Consider the following 13177-nt stretch of genomic DNA (forward strand, 5'->3'; position numbering starts at 1 on the left):
AAAGTTATTACCTGAAAATAATATCTACTCGAAAATTTCTTATTTTTTGTATTTTTACAATTAATGCTTGTATATCCTTGATCTATTTTGTATTATTTATAATATGAAAAACATTGATACCTTATCATTAATGATAAATAAAATACTTGTTCTTAATAAATTTAATGGAACATCTATAGATATAAAAAAGTCAGTAGATATTTTGTCAATTTTTATTTAATCGGTTAGAAATTTGAGGTAACAATTTTTCTTGGAATGAGAACTTTAACTAACGTCACGGTTGTCGCGCACTGTATGAGAGTCTTCGATATAGTAAAAAACTTCCGGAAGTTTGTAATACACCGCTTTCATGTTTTGATACGGACAAGTGTTTCTATCTATTGATTGCAAAAGAGAAGATAAATCAAAAACATAATTAGAAAACAATTATATTTTTTCTTAGCGAAGCAAATGAGATACAAGAGGCACCTAAGAGAGACAAAACACCTATTGCATGCATAGATGCTCTTCTTCCATGACAAAATTATGAAACTGCTCAAGTTTGGAGAAAACGAATTCTACAGAAAATAGATTAAAAATTTTTTAAATAATTAACAAATTAACAAGTAACTGATAATTTCTGTTGCGTTTATTTCTCTAGTTTCTTTAGCAGCGACATTGATTTTGATAAACAAAACTTTACTGAGAAGTTACAACAAAAGTTATCGATTTATTGATTAGTTAGAAAGAAATGTATAGAATAGTTTTATTGCGACATATGTACATATTATAAATATTAGAAAAATATCTGAGAATGTTTAATGATTTATAAGTATCACCTTCTGTTACAACTCATAATAGTCTGTGTCATAAATAGGATTTTAACATTTGTATAAAAATGAAATTCTGAAGATGTAAAATTTTCTATAAATTTGCACTCGTTGTATTAAAATTTATATTATATAGCTTTTAATTAACAATGGGGTATTATTTACAAGAGTTAAATCGCAGAAATAATATTTAGAGAAACTTTTCAGCCAGCTCCTTTCGATCAAGTGCAGGATTAATTGTATGATGATCAACGATGAAGAATGGAAAGTATATTTTGATTGAGAAACCGGTAGCCTCTCAAAAACTTCGTGGTCATTGGCATCGCGATCGACAGGGTTTTAATTAGTATCCTTAATTACATAACGAAAACACGCTTCACGGCATTGATAAAATAAATACAACTGATCAGACCTTCGCCACTTTAATTGGCTGCCTAGATTAAGAAATAGCTGGTTTTAAAAGGGAAACGACTTTCTGCGAATCAACTCGCGTAATAATTTCTAGAAACTTTTATTAGGAAGATATATAAGCATACCAAGTACGTTCTCCAACACATTTCTCTAAATAAATGATCGAATATAGGAACTTACATCAGATTATAAATCGTAATAGAAGAGAATTTTTCGAAATAATTTATAACATGAGTTCACAGTAAATTTATCGATTTATAACTTTATTAAATAACGAATTCTAATAGAAGAAGTTTTATTCCAGAATATTAATCATACATATATAAAACTTAGTAACATATCCTACAACCACATGTAAATTAAGAATTACATAATTGTGCAACTCTTCAATAATAGGAAAAGCATCCACCAGTTGCTATGCAACTTCTGAAAATTGTAGAAATTAAGTTTCACGAAAACGCCTTTTTAGTTGCTAAATAGTTTTTTGCAAGGACTAATAAATATTTAGGGATGAAATATTGCACACTCTTAAACTCAGAATGATAAAAACTATATTTTCACAAAGTTTCAATTCTGTATACTAAATTTCACATAAATAATTGACAATTGAAGATAGTGCTATTTTGAATGACATCTATCTATTTATTTTGGTGACATCTCATTTGATAGATGTTTTTAACACCTATAATTTTTATTGGGAACGTCTTGCGATCCAATTATTAAGTTTGTTATTATACACAAACGAACCTGTCTCTGACATCTTTGGAGATTGTTTACAAAGTTCGTGTAAGAAATTTCGGGTGGCAAATATACAGGATTTGTTTCTAAACACGATATTTATAAGTTGACACAAGAAAATTTCACAAGAAAAGGCAAACTTGACTGAACCTATTCGGTAAGGAACAGGGTTAATCGTAACAATACGGTGTTTCGTAACACTTTTTCTCTGCTTATTTAAGAATTATTATTTTGGAAAAGGATGCGGAGTGTACGGAAAAAAGAAAAATCTGAAACGACATCACCTTTATTCTAACGAGAAAATATTTGTAAGCTAGCAGTAGGGTCGTATATATTTAAATTCAGTGCTCAGCTCAACGTGGCACGGTTACTTTGTTACACTCGTGACATGATCTTTCTTTGGGAAAGGTGTTACTTATGCTCTCATAATCGGTATTCTATTCAAATAAGCAATACCATCCCCAATGCACATTCTGGAGCTGTTTGTTCTCAATTCAGAGAAACAATTCTTATCGAGAAACGATTTTACTATGAAGTAGCACGTTGAATGAAACCACTGCCCTAATGAACCGTTTCATTTTGTCATTTTTACCAGAATTTATGTAACGCCACTGTCGATATGAATTTTAATAGCAATTAGCGATTCACAAAATTTTATTGCATTTATTGCTGCTGCAAGTACTCGAAATTTAATTGTCTCTATAATTATTCTAGAATATTATTTTCTCAAATTATATGTTACTTGTAATACGAGGAATTTTAGATTATCAGCAAAAAAAGAAATAACATCGACCAAAGTTTTGGAAGAAACGCTTTTCCAATTCTTTTGATAAAAATAATAAAATATAAAATGTAAAATGTTATTTTCTACTTTAAAACAAAAATTTATGTGCGCGAAAATTGTTTTATAAGTTCTATATTTTATGAGTAATATAGATTAGAAGAGAATGCTTTTACTAATAGAAATAAAACTTGAAATAATTAAGAAACTCTTATTTTACTGTGAATTATGTTATTAACAATTTCGTTATCCCAAAAGTATTTTAGAAATTACTATTAATTGAGGAATATTATTTGAATTTTACATGACGTATTAACCTGCTATATTTTTTACGTTTCCATAAACGAAAAGAAATTTATTAATATTATGAAATTTTTAAATCTAGATTTATGAAATTTATGTCAATGCTAAAATTAAAGCAGTTTAATTTTAGTAAGTTATTTAATACGAAAAACTTTATATAATTTATAAAACTTAAAATATACAACACAGAATATATAATCATATATAAAGAATATATAAAAAATAAAACACAATTTATAAAATTTAGGATGCGTTCAGTTTCGATACTATTATGTCACGATAAAGCACATCTGTTCGAAATGTTCGAAAGTATTCTATGCATATTGACAACGAAGGTATGAACATCCTTTTAATATATTCGAATAAAAAGAGATATTCTACCTTAAAATCTTTCTCACAGTAATATTTTCGCAGGCCAAATATATTTAAAAAATTCATACACGTAATTATATATAGAGAATTAGGTCAAATGGGTGATACAGTTGGGTAAGGAGTGCTTCTACGTACAATAAAAAGAACGGGTTGAAAATGTGGAATAAATTTTTTCTTATAACACTCCGTTTCCGAAAAGATCGAGTTTGAAAATTTGTCAAATATGCTAAAGCTTGGCTAAGTACCAAGTAGGTATGAGTAAACAATCGGAAGGAAGTTGCTCTACATGCGGAAATAAGCCAAAAATTAAAAATACAGTTTTCCCGTTTAAGCTTCATTTTTAAGAAAATGAAGTTTGTGTGTGTTTAATTAAATGGCACATTTTTAAATTTGATTATTTTTCTCAAAAACAAAGCACTTTATGAAAAAATTTAATTCTATTCTTTTGACTTATTTTCACGTATAGCTTAATCTCCTCTCGATTATTTACTCCTGTTCACTGCGAAATTAGTCATGTTTAAAAATATTTGTCAACTATACAAATTCGACTTTCTCAGAAACGGAGCGTCATGTGAAAGAATTTTAGTCTATATTTACGACTTATTTTGCACACAGAATCAGCCTCAACCCGGTTGTACCACCGGCTACGAATCATCTTGTACATAATTAATCAAAATTATACTCAGATAATTAATATTGATTCGTTTGAATATTTAACAATTATATATTGTAATAATATAAAATTAAAATCAATCTGGATACAGTCAAGCGTCTTTTACATTATTTAGCATCTATTAAATTTGCCAAATCATTTTACAATAATATAATATTTCAACTTTTAGAATAACACGTTCATCTATCGACTCAAATTTCTATAAATTTAAATATTTAAAATAATCGTAAATAAATATTTTTCAAGTTATAATAATTTATAAAGTTTTACTTTATTAGTCATAAGAGTTATTAACTTTTTGACAGAATGAATAAAAATTTTCCTTCATAAAAATTATTGTTTCCTCCATTATTTGTTAAATTATTTTACAAAATTGCTGGTAGAGGAGCGAAAAAAATTCGCCGAATCCATCATGATTTCATATGATGTACAATCCATCGTAATTTCGTCACGTGGCTCCCATTAAATTTACCAATATAAACTTGTCATACGAAGCCTCGAAAAGTCACTATACCACACGTTTGTAATTAACATTCAAGACAGGAGCTAATTAAACTTGCAAGACATTATTCACTCATGACCTTGCACACGTTCTTCCAAAACTTTAACTATCCTTCAACTCATCACATTTAAAGGAACTTTATACCTATTTATAATCCGATATCTTTGAATTATCTTATCGATTACAATAAGATTTCGAGACCTTTGTTAAACTCATTACACTTTGCACTTTCCACGTGACATCACTTAATACAACTTTAAAACCATCTTCTGATTTACCCCACCTTTATGTTTATGAAAAAACTGAAATTCATGTTATATCACACTACTCGTATTTGAAATTGGTATTTAATGAACAATTTAATATTTTAAGAATCATACAGTATTATAAAAATTGGTAAATATATAGTATGAAACTACAGTATGAAAATCAAAATAAAAATAATACATTTATTCGTCAAATTTTAAAAAGGTCGGAAAATATAATTTTAATAATTTTCGTAACGTTTATTAAGTTTAAAGATTATCGGATTTAGTTATCAAAGAGTTCTTCATTCTTAAAAATATAATGTTAGTCTTCTTAAGTAATGTTAATCGATTTAAAAATTTACGAAGTTTAGTTATCGAGTTTATTAGTTTATCATATTTAAAAATTGATCAAAGATATAAGAAAATTTAGTCTATTTCGAATTTGAAACATTTTTTAAAAACACATAGGAGCACTATTAAACTTTATAACGTAGTCGGATTATTCAAGTGAAACAGAAGAAGAGAACGCGTTGATGGAAGACACGGAAGTAATACCACACTGGATAATGGGCGGGCAATAAACGTATCGTGTGTTCACGTCGAAACCTGGCGAGCACTCGCGGCACGTTTCACGCGAACAAAGCGACGCTTCTTCCAGACTACCTACACGGAGGCTTGTATTGCGAAACAAGCGCGCCGATGATCGTCTACTGCAAACGTGAATTCGCCGCGGCTTTTCGCGCTCCCTCCTCCAACTACGTTCACGTTCGCTTTCCGTGTCATCCGTATTTTTGCCACGAAACACTCGAATTCTTCGCGAAGGTCAGTCGTGCGTGCATAACCATCGCAATATTCTTCACGTTTGTGTGCACTCTTTATGTGCAAATTTATTAAAATATTGTATAATTATTAAGCAATCGATTTTTATGTAATTTCGTATTTTTATTAACATAACTAAGAAAATGAAACCTGTATAAAGATTTACGTGTATCTTGAAATTTTCGATAAATGTATAACATGCGAGTTAGTTAGTTTATACGTAGAATATTTTATAAATTACGGATTTAATCATTTAATTTAATCTACCTACACCAGTATAAGTGTAATATACTGGATTATGTGATTTTTGTTTCAAGATCCAATTTATAAAAACTTTTTCTTGGACGAAGGAAAATAAAATGTGGTAACATTTTTATCAAATGAATCGTAAATCGTGTATTTATCGCGTATTTATCGCGTATTTATCGCGTATTTATCGCGTATTTATCGTGTATTTATGTAAATTTAAATAAATTTAAATTTAAGAAAACAAGGACAATTGAAATAAGCAAAACGTACAAGATGCGCATGACATACAAGATATATAAAATATATATTTAAAACATGGTACTTGTTATAATATTTAGTGGATGAAACAAGTATCTACTTAATATATAAAGATATGATATATCTGCAATCGATTTATACTTAACAACTATATGTACTTGATACTGACCAAAGGAAAAAAGAATTTTTTTCGCCTTATTTTATCAGTTGTTTAATGTGACGTTGAAAGGATGAGTAATTAGTGGAATAATAGTATAAAAATGAAACGTGGTATTTATTTTAATTATGAAAAGAGAGCTTGAAAATAATTGCTACATTACAAAGCTACAAATTTTTTTAAACGTGAAACTTTGTATTGGTTTGTTTTACAATTCTATGATGTTTATTAGCAATGAAACATAAAACAATTCTTAGGGCAGAACTTCTAAAAACTTTAGAAACATATTCTGAAACCAGCGTCTTGTATATTTCTGTAAATTTCTTAAGATTTGAATGGCCTTGAAAATTTACAATTTTATACATCTTGAAATTATCGAGTTTTTAACATTTGATGTTTTATACTGAAATGACTACATGAAATACTTACAAGATAACATATGAAACAATTACAAGATACGTAAATGTTAAATTCTATAAACAATAAATTTTTAATATATTTCCTTTTTTAAAATCTTTTTTCCTTTTTGAATCTTTTGTAAGGCGTTAGGAAAATTGACGATTTCCAAAACATTCAAGTTTCCCAATTGTATTTTGGTTCTCAAGTAATGTTAAAACGTTTGAAAATATTATTTTCAGTATGCTTAAAAAATTGATAAAGATTGGAAATTAGCATTATAACTTATGGTTCGCATAATATTGCAACTAGTTGCTTGTTTAGTTTTCGCGAAGCAAGAAAATACCCTTTCAATGTTCAAGTTCTTCCAACGACCCTTTGCAATTTTAATGTTGTTATATCTCTTGAGCTTAGTAACATTTTATTTGAAATGAAGGTAAAAAATAGCGATTCGAGATAATGAATCTGTTCGGTTATTTTATTATTTTTATTTTAAAACTAATTTATATACAAGATGTATCACAAAACGTGATCAGCTCAGGTTATTTTGTTGTTAGTAAGTCAATTGAAAATTTTATCGAAGAGGGACGAATTTGGCAAGTATCAGAACAAACATTCTATTTCCGCAGAACCGAAGAAACATTTGAAAAATAACAATCTAAATTTGCTAAAATATAATTAGTTTGCCATCTACGCAAATGTATCGAACCTGGTAGATACTATTTTGAACATTTTCTCAATGAAGGTAAAAGATACTCTTTTGATGTTCTTTTGGTTCAGATGACAAAAACATATTTGCCATAATATTTGCCGTGTAAAAAAATTAATAAGTAGACTTATCTATGGAAAACTTGAAAACTTCGTAAAGAAGGAATAGAAAAAAAAGTTACTATAATTATCTTAAAACTTTCTTTGAATTATGTTCTACCACCTACCAGACAAAAATATTTTCGGGTGGCTCAGTTGATCATGTTTCGTGATTCACCCTGTATATGATATGTATACATAGAAAGATAGAAAAATTCAAGGAAAAATTATATACGTACTGAAACGAATCCATAATCATTTCATAATAACTTTCAGCTAAATTAAATAATATATTATCTAGATAATCAAATTTATTGAAATAATATTCAGTGTTGATATTTTCAACGATGTACACACGCACGCCTGATTTCCATAGTCGAGTATTTATCAATATGTGAGATTTGTGGTATGAAAGATCACGTGTACCTATTTGCTCGTTACTATAGACGATAATTGAAATTTTCAATTTGTGAACAGACTACATGTATTCTTATACTGAGTGTTTCATTTATTTTGAACACATAAATATCTTTAAACAAGCCACTTATGTAAAATGAAAATTTAAGTACCTCGTAAAATAATTATTTTCAGGCACTAATCCTTGAATACCTTTCTACAAAAAATAGAAGCACGTATACTTATAATGCATAAAGGGATATCAACGTATACTTTTAAACAATTCTTATTTTATCCTACTTAAAAATCTCGGAAGAAATAATCTCAAGGAAAAAGAATTATGGACCACAACGTACGTCATTCTAAAATAATTTTATTGTGACATAATTTTCTCTATCGATAAAAATAACTAAGCTTTAGAAATACAAAAAGAAAAAAAAAAGAAATGAAGCATTTTTTAAAATGAAACGCACATAATATATCTATAATCAATTTCTATAAATATTCAAATACTTTCGTGAGTCTCTATATTATCACTTTACATATATTTAAGTTATAACTAGAAATATGGACCACCATATCACATATGTACGTAAAGAACGGAAATTCATAAAAAACACACGATTCCACGTCGCACTTCTTACAACGTTTTAATATTATCTATCACGAAACATTTCTTGCGATAAACAAATATTTCTTGTTTTTAAATATATTATCAGTTAGTATACTTGAGTTATAATTAGAAATGCGAACACTGGTTTACTGGAAAACAGCCAATATGCAACAAATAACCTCGTAGATGCCGATACACCAATCAGATTATATACAAAAATGTTACCTAGACGAGGACCCTGCCGACATACATGGTCAGAGATTAGATAAGTCCTTACACATAATCGATATCACCATGATACGATCCGCTTCGCTTTTACAGCGTACGCGACAGCAAGATTTGATTGAATCAGCCATGATTCCAATAAAGAACAAACTTAAATAAACGCAGTTCTCACTGTCAAGGTCTACGTTTCACATGTGTGAGACGTATGAATGTGACCTGCATATGATGAATTCAACGTGAAATTTTTGGCGAAGAAACAAGCGTGTGATATTGAAAAATTGTAGTTTAATATCTTCATCTCGATAAAGCGCGAATACTGTTACAAATAGTTAATATACTGAAATTACTGTTTACATTAAATAGTTCAATATTGCTCCATCAAATGCTGTATCAATCGAAACCACGAATAAAATATATAAACCAATAATTTTCTGATATAATTGTAAAAACAACTTTGCTAATTACACCGATCAGAGCATCGATTCCAGAGATTTTCAAATATTTTGTCAAGATCAATGTTCTGAGCAACTTTTTTCGATATGTATAACTGCTACTCGGCTTTAGTTTTTGTGGTATTCATAAAGATATTTTCGATACTTTTACAAATTAATTAATAAGTTTATGTACAGACATGATTATATTATACATGCGTTTGTGATGTGCAATGCGTTTATGCGTATTATGTTTAAGTTTATAAAGGTGTACAAGAAAGGAACACAACTTAGGTCAAGATTTAAAAATATATCAGTAAAAGACAAACTTTCTTTGATACTTTCAAGTTTGATCGTAGGTTTAGTAAGATAATACATAAAAATAAGGCAATAGTACATAAATCTAATTCAAACCTAATTTCTAAAATTACATACTCAGAATAATGATCCTGATATACATATAATAATATATATATTTGAAAATCTTTGAAATCGTTGAAATGTGTCTATATAATTACCAAAAATTTTGATTTATATCTTAAATTTTTAGGATTAAAACGTAATATTGTTTGTAAAGATTGTGCAATTTTACATAATTATTGTGATTGCTAAATTATTATTCCTTTAAGTTGAGGACAGCATTTCATATTGTTAGATATTTGGAAATTGTGGCAGCTTTTTTGTAAATTGCAAAATATATCAGTTTATAAATTGCAATATACAGGGTGGTTGGTAACTGGTGGTACAAGCAGAAAGGGGGCGATTCTACGCGAAAAAAGAAGTCGAAAATATAGAACAAAAATTTTTCGTTTGAGGCTTTGTTTTCGAGAAAATCGACTTTGAATTCTCGCTCGATACGCGTGCACTTTATCACGTCTGGTTATAACGGATCTCACTGTAGATTTGAAAAAAATTAAAAAAAACGACCAACTTCTTTTTCCGCATAGAATCACCCCCTTTCCGCTTGTACCATCACTTACCAACCACCCTGTATATTAATAGTTTAAGTAGGATAAACTAAAGACTAAAATAGAATAAACGAATTATTTTAAATTGAGACAAACTTAAAGCTCAAAATATTAAGTCTTTATTTCCTACTTTCATTACAAGTTAATTTAAATTTCTTTAAATGTTAGAAGCAAAAAGTGTTATTATTGAAAGTCATAAATACTTTAAAATTGGGATAATTTATATTGTAAATTATACCTTTAAACGATTGAATAAAAAAGCTATTCCACATCAGGATGAATTCAAATATTAAATCTTCTTTCTACTACTACTGTAACATTTAACGAAAACTTCCGACTATCAATATATTTAATTTCTTCTCCAGGAATTTTAAAGGATTTCAGGAAAATAAGTCTAACATTTTAGAATGATATATTCATTAAAAATATAACTAACGTATTCTTAACATTAAAATCAGGTAATCTCTTCTGTATAGTATAAAACATCATTTTTTAATTTTATTTTTGCAATAAACTGTATTTTCTCAACACATATTAGACTGATAAAATGTCACCAAGAGTGGTATATTTTAGTATACAATATATTATTTTTCTTAAACGACAGTACACAAATTACGAACCGCATATTTTTATGTAATGAATTTTTAATTGTTTAGCTTTTATTAAAATGTTTCTTATATGTGTGTATCTTATATATTTTTTAATAATATTTTACGAAGGTTATGCATTTTTTAAATATATTTTATGTTTTATATATGTTACGTACATATATTTAAAATTCGAACAAGTGTTCTGGATTCAAAGTAACAATTATTTACCTCTATCAGTACGCACACAATTCTATCAGTTTTCTTGCTCGAAAAAAAGCATGTTGATTAACCAAGTACCCGTGGAATAACATTTTAGATACGAGAGAATTTTAAATAATCCTCAATAGGATGATAGTAGAGATAAGTTTCTTAATATTCGTGCAAACAATTGTGTCGTTGAATTGTAGCGGCACTCGACAGCAAACCTTTCAACGGTTTCTGACACGTGGCTTGATACACAAAGACCCTAACCTTAGGACAAGATGATTCAACTAGCCAAAGGACCCGCTATAAATCTTAGGATTTTTCTAGCTAAGGTCCTTCAAACGAGCAAATAGTTTTTGTCTTAGTTCCTCTACGTTTCTTGAGCAGCCATCATTTTAACTTACATCGCGCACTCTGCTCAATCGCTATCCTTAACTCATCGTCTATCAGTCGAGTTGTAACAGAAAAGTGCGAATCGTTAGTTGTAATCGCGAGTTCTACGTAAAGTGTCGAACGCGAGAATTGCTGATAAATATACTGTTTAAACATCTCCGAGTGTTTCCTTGTCACCTTACACGTCCTACATCAAAAACTACCTTAGAATATATTCGAGAATTACACGTATAATTTAGGGTATTCATAAGATAATTGTTTATTTAAAAAAATCATTTCTCGTACTTTCACACTAAAACTATCGACCAATATGTACTTGTATACAGATGATAAAAATTAAAGCGGTATCACGAAAGTAAACAAGTACATATCTAGTATCGTGGACGAAAGGCTTAAGAGATACCGGGCGAACATAAACAACGTCGCGAGGAAGCCTAAGTGCCGACAGGCCCAACAATGTATCGTCGGTCCTTCGATCGAATAGTTACGCGGAAAAAACCTGCGTGACCTTGGCTACGAGCGGTTGCGGGACACGTGCGTGATGGGGATAAGAGAGGAGACAAAGGGATGCTAAGGAAGAACAGTCGGTGTTAGTTGAGAAGTCAGAGAGTGTGAATGGAGAAGTCAGAGGGTGCGAAATGCGTTGTCGAGAGAGCGTGAAACCGTAGCGACGAGAGTTGCAAAATTAATTATTTAGTTGTCTTAATTACAGTACGTTATTGTATTTAGTTCACGTTCAACAACTATCGTTTCCTGTTTAACCAACACCTATTTAATCCATTTTAAATAAACTAATTGTAGTAAGATCCTGCACATATATATAATTATGCTTTTGTCTCAATAAAAGTAAACATTAACATCAAATGAATAATAAATATACGTGCATATTTTAAAGTAATCGCAAAAACAAAGTAGATATTAACCACTTTGATCATGGTGTGGTAGTCCCATATAATGTTTAATTATATCGGGATCATTTTTTTAATATTTACTATCTTACACATATGTTGTAAATGTTAAAAGAATCATCTGCCCACAAATTAATTTTTTGTGGTTTTATTCTGCATGTATTTTTTATTTATTTTTATTGCAATTTTACTATAATATTTACTATTTCTATATATAAAGATGTATCCTTATTTTACTTATTATCAAACTTTCCTTCGCTATTTCAAAGTTTATAAAATAATTCAGTCATCAGGCATCACCATAAATGATATTGTCAATGAACATAAAGTGATGTTAATTCCAATTTTGAACTTCCACATTTTCAACATAATACATCAATAATTCGTCGCGATAAACACATCATTAAAAAAGCAATAAACAATAAGTAGTAAAATCGTTATTTTAAAATTTCATTTTCTCTTTACGATCGAAAGGAATTTTATTTTATATTGAACATTAACTCCAATTTGCTTCGCCTCTCAACAAATTAATTTACCATTGGGGACTATTGTTTCATTTTCCAACATTTGTTATCGTTTGCCATAAGGACGAATTAACCTGTCGACAATCTTAACTCCCATTTAGTCAAATCGAATTCCTATGCAGGTGACAAACATGTCAATTCATCGATTATATATTAATCACAGTGAGATTTGCTTCTCAGTGCGGTTAAACATGCTAAACCATGCTAAAGGTGCGTATGTATTACCACCATCTGTATTCGCGGTTACGTTATTTTCCATCAAGCAAGATCAGTTAACGATATGTATGGGATTGAAATGAGAAATTTACGTGACCTAATACGAGGCGCGAGCGTTGTCGAAATAAATACGAAAACTAAATAAAAGAAGGATTTGGTAACACTAAGCAAAGTCCATTCGGTATT

At 29.1% G+C, this 13177-nt stretch overlaps 1 protein-coding gene across 1 annotated transcript in view; it reads right to left on the reverse strand.

Moving 5' to 3' along the window:
• CAP (Cbl-associated protein) overlaps positions 1–13177 on the reverse strand; it is a 413875-nt gene that overhangs the window by 40999 nt on the left and 359699 nt on the right. The window lies entirely within an intron of this gene.

The sequence above is a fragment of the Bombus flavifrons genome, chromosome 18 (genome assembly GCF_040668555.2).
Source record: "Bombus flavifrons isolate JBK064 chromosome 18, iyBomFlav1_principal, whole genome shotgun sequence".
Lineage (NCBI taxonomy): Eukaryota > Metazoa > Arthropoda > Insecta > Hymenoptera > Apidae > Bombus > Bombus flavifrons.